This window comes from Mizuhopecten yessoensis, unplaced genomic scaffold, assembly GCF_002113885.1.
Source record: "Mizuhopecten yessoensis strain PY_sf001 unplaced genomic scaffold, ASM211388v2 scaffold931, whole genome shotgun sequence".
NCBI classification, from domain to species: Eukaryota; Metazoa; Mollusca; class Bivalvia; order Pectinida; family Pectinidae; genus Mizuhopecten; species Mizuhopecten yessoensis.
The window spans coordinates 139,472-147,186 of record NW_018403793.1 but is presented as its reverse complement, the minus strand read 5'-3'; the positions used below and the strand labels follow the sequence as shown (position 1 = coordinate 147,186).

Genomic DNA, 7,715 nt, shown 5'->3' with positions numbered 1-7,715 from the left:
GATGTTGTAGCTACACTACTGGTGACGTTGTGTACAGTGGACATAAAATCTGGATGTTGTAGCTACACTACTGGTGACGTTGTGTACAGTGGACATGAAATCTGGATGTTGTAGCTACTGTATTGGTGATGTTGTGTAGTGGACATGAAATCTGGGTGTTGTAGCTACACTGTAAATCTCGAACACAAATATTTCGGGTCTAAATCATTGAAATTTTTATGTTGTGTGTTCTTGAATCTTTCAAAATCAGTTGACAACCATTCATGAAACTAAATTTAAATCCTCATTTCATGTAAATAAGTGCAGTATATCCTCCGAATTATGTGGAAATGATACCCATGCCATTTATGGACCAAGATTGGGGTCCTTGTATCATGAAAAAATGATGTTATTCTAGAATCTTGTAGAATCAGTTGATATTTACTTCATAGGGAGGAATAAGGTTCTTGCAGGTCGTGTCATAATAATAACGAGTTGCACATTGTTGAATCTTTCAAGCAAGTTGATAGTGAATCCACATAACATCTGTAGTTAAACATTTTCTACCTGTGGAAAAAACATTATACAAATACATCAAATAATTCAATCAATAACTTATATCACAAATCATTGATAGGTTAGTATCAATTCAATTAAGGCATATTGCACCAACAATTCTATTTACTTGTTGGTGAAATATATTATATTTTTAACAATGAACAATAACTAAAAACAAAACAAACATGCATATGTTTTAATTTTGAACACACATCTTTTCACAACAAGCATACTTTTGGGAAGTAAAAAGGTATTAAGTAAACTTCAATTGGAAGCAATATTTTTACAAATTATTAAATTCTAAATATATATATAACAGCATTTTTTTTCAGACAATTTTATGAAAGTGAAATATTGTGAACAAAATTAAAACACTTAAAAAATATATCATCATATCTAAACATTTAAAATTGTCCAACCTGAACATATTTTTTTCAACAAATTAATTTTCATATACATGTTCATGGGTAAACTTTCTGGAAGGATGGGCGCACAGACAGGGTGAAAAGTTTTTTGAATCCAGGATCAGACAATACACAAAGCATATACTGTCAAGACAAGAAACAGAATTTAGCTCCATTCAATTAACAACAAATTTTAATATAAATGTTATTGAATGTGTTTTTTAAATTTTCACAAATCAGAATTAAGTATCAAAACACCCTGAAGATACAATACTTGTATTGCCCTTCAGAATAACATGGTACCTATACAGAAACAGAATCCCTCTACAATGTTACAGCTCTCTATTACATAGAAATAGGTCAGGTCGAACAACCTTAAACGATTACATCAATAATCATTACCAGATGAACAGTCAGAGATGTTCATCTTGGCCAAGTTTGAGCGAGCCTTAGTTTTCGATGTCCGTGAGACCCTTGACATTGTCATTTCCTCATCAGCAGTATTGGAGGATTGTTTACCCCTCCTTTTACTCGTCTGTCTACCACTAGGTTTCTGTTGCACTTCCATCTGTGTATCAAATAATTTTTCGAGACGATCAAAGTGAGATTTAAGTTTTTGTCCCAATGTCTCGCTTGTATCTTCATCGTCGTCCCGACAAAATCCTGGTTCCAGATGGGAGAGGGATTTCAACTCATCTCTCCTCACCGAAGACGCAGCAGCAACATTCGCTGACTTACTAACTTTGGGTTTACATGCACTACCCATTTCCTCATCACTTGAGCTACTCTCCGACAGCTCAACAACCTCCTTAATAAGCTTATAAGGCTTACCTTCACTCTTCTTAGAATCACCTTTCAACTTGCCTTTGCCCTTTCCTTTACCTTTACCCTTTTGACGTTTGCCTTTCACTGATCGCTTTGCCTTTCAACTTTTTCTGTCTTTCATCCATAGCATCTTTGCCTCGGTTTGGGAAAGATTAGAAGTAGGAGCAGTTGTTAATTTTGAGAGAGCCTTTTTGAAACCAGACCTTTTTGCCTTTTTAGATTCTAAAAATGCTTCTGGTTGGAAACATTTGTCAATTCTTCCCTGGCTCTGAAATGGATGTAAGAACAATTGATTATCAGTCTTATTATTATTATCATCAGTATGGCCCTTTCTTTACAGTACATCATTACCATTTTCAAAAACATTCATCAGTTTTTGAAATTTTCGAAAAATGTATATACTAAAAGTTTGTCAAGCAATGAGGGAATGAGCTTTTTGTATTGTTTACCAGTACACCTATGTGAAGAAATTGTAAACCTTATTACATCCTGGATTCTGGGATATTTCACCTATCCATAAAGAGAGCATTTCTATTGTTGCAGTCTTTGTAGAGTGAATATCGGCTGTTAGTTACACCATGTTTAAATGTGACGCCAATCCATCGTTTACATTGCGACATCATCACAATACTGACCTGTCATTAAGGTAATAGGATTGTGTCGCCATTTCTCAGTAGAATTTCTTCAAATTTTGTAGTTATATTGCTTTGAAGTAAAGAAAATTTTCTGCCACAAAAAAAATATAGGTTGTCATAATTTTACGGAATTTAAATGGAAATTTATGTAAAAAGGAGTGACTTTTGAAAAAAAAATGAAAGACACAATTGTTTGCAAAATGAAGTCAATAAAAATGATACTGCCATAGATTAGTATTGCATTAATGTATATTAATTTAATAAATGCTGAAATTATGTCAAATAAACTATCTATAAACGATTAAAAATTGACATTTTATAATAAAAACATATGCACATAGTAATTGCAGGTAAGAGTTATCTTTCTTGAAAAACTTCACAGTAGTGAAATAGGTAGCCGGTTTCCTGAAGTACAGAAAAATGGATACATGTGGCTCATCGATAAAAAAAAAATGAATTAATGCCTGCATTGCTTTGAAATACTTTAATATTGAGAGAAAACACTGTTCTGTCAATAATAAACATACAATATCCATCAGTTTAATATTAAACATTAGAATATGCGGAAATTGTGATACTGTCTCCCTACATTGGATTTTCAACTAGGGATGTACTTCCTACCTCCGTTTATCAATACACTCCTATGACCTTAAGTACAGAGGAAGGATTACACAGCTTATCACAGGAGTTCCACACATGAGTCAAACCTGTCACATTACCTCAACCCTCAACCATAGCAACTTGAGAGCCAAACCTGTCACATTACCTGAACCATAGCAACGTGAGAGCCAAACCTGTCACATTACGTCAACCATAGCGACTTAAGAGCCAAACCTGTCGCATTACGTCAACCATAGCGACGTGAGAGCCAAACCTGTCACTTTACCTCAACCATAGCGACTTGAGAGCCAAACCTGTCTCATTACCTCAACCATAGCGACTTGAGAGCCAAACCTGTCGCATTACGTCAACCATAGCGACTTAAGAGCCAAACCTGTCTCATTACCTCAACCATAGCGACGTGAGAGCCAAACCTATCACATTACCTCAACCATAGTGACGTGATAGCCAAACCTGTCACATTACCTCAACCATAGCGACTTGAGAGCCAAACCTGTCACATTACCTAAACCATAGGGACGTGAGAGCCAAACCTGTCACATAATCTCAACCATAGTGACGTGAGAGCCAAACCTGTCACATAATCTCAACCATAGCGACTTCATAGCCAAACCTGTCACATTATCTCAACCATAGCGACGTGAGAGCCAAACCTGTCACATTACCTCAACCATAACGACTATGTCACCTGTTCTGCAGGCGACATAAAAATATGGAATCAACCACCCCAAGGCAAAGTATTACAACCCATAGTCCCCCACCGCTAATGATTGCTAACTTATTCAATAGGTAAGGTCAAAGGTCAAAGCATAGGTCACAGTGAGGTCATAGTGACCTAATTCTTGAACTCCGCCATACCAAGATGTCCCTAGTACAACAAATCTGGTTACTCCAGGTGAAAATGCCCTGGACAAACTTTTCAAACGTTAAGGTCAAAGCATAGGTCACAGTGAGGTCATAGTGACCTTTTTCTTGCACTCCGTCATCCCAATATATACTCCAGGTGAAATAATATAGAAGATATGTCCCGGACAAACATCTCGGATTGAAGGACGTACAAAAAGAGTGCAAACCTTTAGTCCCCCTGGGAACCGGTGGGGGACTAATAAACACGCTAGTCACCAACTTATCAGGAAATCTCTTATTAGATAGATAAGATAATTTTCTGTTTACTTAGACATGCTTATCACATACCAAATCCTAGGAAACCTCTTATTAAATCAGGGCAAGAAAAATATTTTTTAAATCTTCAAATGCACTTAAGGTAAACCCTTTGGTCAGTTTGAACAAAATTAAATAAATAATGATGAACCTGTTCGGATTATACAAAATTATGCTTCAGAAATTAAGCGTGAGTTCGAACTATCGGCAAAAATTTCGGCAAAGTGTAAATCAAGTCACAAACATATACCCGACATATTTCTTCACTGGAGTATACCTCTATATATCCAATGTAAGGTCGATACGTAACAACGACGGCCTGGCATAGAACAATGGCACATTTATAAATGGGTAAAATGATAGTATATTATTTAATTCAATGTTAATTGATCATTAAACTTTCTTCATTTCGTGATAATTATTATCGTTATTGCGAAGCAGAGGCTATTGTGTAGGCCCCTAAACAGTCAGTACACGTTTCATTTGTGACACAAAAGTTAGACTACCTAGCTTGTGTCCTGATACCTACCAAACTTAGTTGAAACTTTCAAAATTACCCATCGCTAATTGGGACACCTGTGGATTTTTGGACTTTGACATGAATGCTAACACGTCACTCACAATGGCTGGGCGGCCGATCCCTACCGCGACATCGTGTCCTACCCTAGCTACCTGGTGTGAGGGCACACATTAAAGGTAACACCTTGATTGGCAATAATTAAGGGATGTCTGGTCGCAATTAAATAATCAAAATGCTTAGTTAACACTGTATTTGACAATACACGGGCGATTTCTTAGTTTGCCATACAGCGTGACATCAGTTCATACTGATCGCATGTTATTTATACATTGTCGGGGCCTAAGTTGCAATTGACTGTCTCATTCACGATATATTTTTCAAACAATGTAAAAAATGAATCAACGCTAAAACCTGTGACATATATTTATGGTTTGTCTGTCACAACTATACTGCAATGCTCACACATACAACCCATTACCCTAAACGTGTCTGTTGATCAAAGAATTGGCATTTTTCCGGGGCCGATCGCCGCGAGCTTTCAATGGAGTTTGCCGGAGAAAAAAAAATACTTTACGTTCTTCATTTGACAAGTTCGGACTATCCGAAATAGGGTCAATCAGAGTTTGAACTATCACTAGCTAGAAAATTATTGTTTTATTGGAAAAAAAACGTGTTCGAACTATCAGCCGATTCGAACTGACCGGAGGTTTACCGTACCCCAAGTAGAAACTTACTGGTCCAAGATTTAAAAACTTTTTTTTTCAGCAAAAGTATCATCAAATATTAAATAAAGCCTTAATGCATCAAGCAGTATGTACCAAACTTTTAAAATCATTACAGGACATTCGGACAGGTTAAGAAATTATTTTTACAGGACCGAAAACAGATTTATCCCAGCAGACTATCTCGGACAACAATTTTTCCTTATCAGTTTTCTTGAAATATTGTAACTTTTTTCCCCCTCAGTAACTACAATATTAAAATGGGGATTATTTACTTTTAAATTGAAGGTGAGCGATTTTATTTATTTATTTTAATATGTGTGATTATTGTTTATATTATAGTTTTAAATTTCTGATTCCGGATCTGTGCCCTTATTAGTACGTCACGCCATTGCAACTTTCTTTTTGATAAACAGAGACGTTTTTTAAGGCAAAAACGACGTCCCACCGTTCTTATAAGTACATTTTATTATTCAATAAGTAAGTAAATGCTTTATTTCTCTGAATAAGATTTCAAAACGAGATTCACACAAAAAAAAATACATATATAAACAAGAGGCCCATGAGCCTTATTGGTCACCTGATACAGAGAGTATACAGAGAGTTGATTTTTAACATGAACAGAAATATTATTCTAAGTGACAAAAAACAATAAAACCACCTTATTCAATATCTAGCACACAGATTTAAGACTGAAAAGTATTTGAAACTAGCACCTCTGATTCTAAACAAGGACAAAAGTACCGCGGGGCGGAACAATATACGCCCATCGAATGCCATATAGTGTTATATACTTTCTTACATTGAAATAAGATCTGCATCATTCAAGGAGTGGTTAGCTGATATGCTATAAAAATGTAGGAGAAAATCTCCAGATAAAAAAATCAAATACTGAAATGAACAAAGGGCAAAAACTTTTGCAAAAATCGTCGAAGCAAAATTCTTTTCAAGGAAACACAACAACATATCAGGATTATTTAGCCTACTAATATAAGTTTCTAAGAAATATGTCAAAAAATGTAGGAGGAGATCTCCAAACAAAAAATCAAATACTGAAATGAACAAAGGGCAATAACTTTTGGGAAAATTTTAAAATCAAAATTCTTTTAAGGCAGACACAACTTCATATTATGATTATAATATATACCTAGTTTCAAAGAGATCCGTTGAAAAATGTAGGAGGAGATTGCCGGACAAAAATCAAATACTAAAATGAACAAAGGGCAATAACTTTTGAAAAATGGTCGAATCAAATTTTTTTTAAGGGAGACACAACTTCACATCATGATTATAATGTATACCAAGTTTCAAAGAGATCTGTCAAAAAATGTAGGAGGAGATCTCCAAACAAAAAATCAAATACTGAAATGAACAAAGGGCAATAACATTTGGGAAAATTGTAAAATCAAAATTCTTTTAAGGGAGACACAACTTCATATCATGATTATAATATATACCTAGTTTCAAAGAGATCCGTTGAAAAATGTAGGAGGAGATTGCCGGACAAAAATCAAATACTAAAATGAACAAAGGGCAATAACTTTTGAAAAATGGTCGAATCAAATTTTTTTTAAGGGAGACACAACTTCACATCATGATTATAATGTATACCAAGTTTCAAAGAGATCGGTCGGAAAATGTAGGAGGAGATTGCCAGACAAAAATCAAATACTGAAATGAACAAAGGGCAATAACTTTTGGAAAGATTGTCGAATCAAAATTCTTTTAAGGGAGACACAACTTCATATCATGATTATAATGTATAATAAGTTTCAAAGAGAATGGTCGAAAAATGTAGGAGGAGATTGCCGGACAAACAAAAGTTTACCCCGGCCGGACTTTGTCTCAGGTGACCTAAAAAATGTTCCATTATGACCTCTGGTACGAACCTAGCCTCGTGGTAATATGCAAGCCTTATTACCACAGCATCCCGGGTTCAAATCCTGCCTAACCTGGGGTTGATTTTTTTTCAAATTGTGCATTGGTTTTATTTTACTTTAATTTTCATTCAACTACCGTAAAGGACCTGTTACAGGAACAAAAGAATTTTGCCCACAAAGCAATTTAACCATTACTGGGTTATATTTGTAGCTCCCTAAGACACGACCCATGAGATATTTTTAAAAAATTAAAAAGGTCCCCAGGGCCTGTGCTATGAACTATTTAGTGCCGCCTTCCAAAGGTGTACGACAGGGTTCACTTTTTTGTCCAAAAAACTATCAAAACAATGTTTTACGCTATCAAATAATATTATATTATTTAAAGTAGGATCTGCTGCAAATTATGAACT

General features: G+C 35.2%; 1 long non-coding RNA gene across 1 annotated transcript in view; it reads right to left on the bottom strand.

The window, feature by feature from the left end:
- Positions 1 to 926: 926 nt before the first annotated feature.
- The window catches only part of LOC110455614, a 20,306-nt gene continuing 13,517 nt past the window's right edge, over positions 927 to 7,715 (bottom strand). Inside the window, exon 7 of the long non-coding RNA XR_002463472.1 lies at positions 927 to 2,034. This is a non-coding gene — a long non-coding RNA (uncharacterized LOC110455614). The remainder of the gene's footprint in view (positions 2,035 to 7,715) is intronic.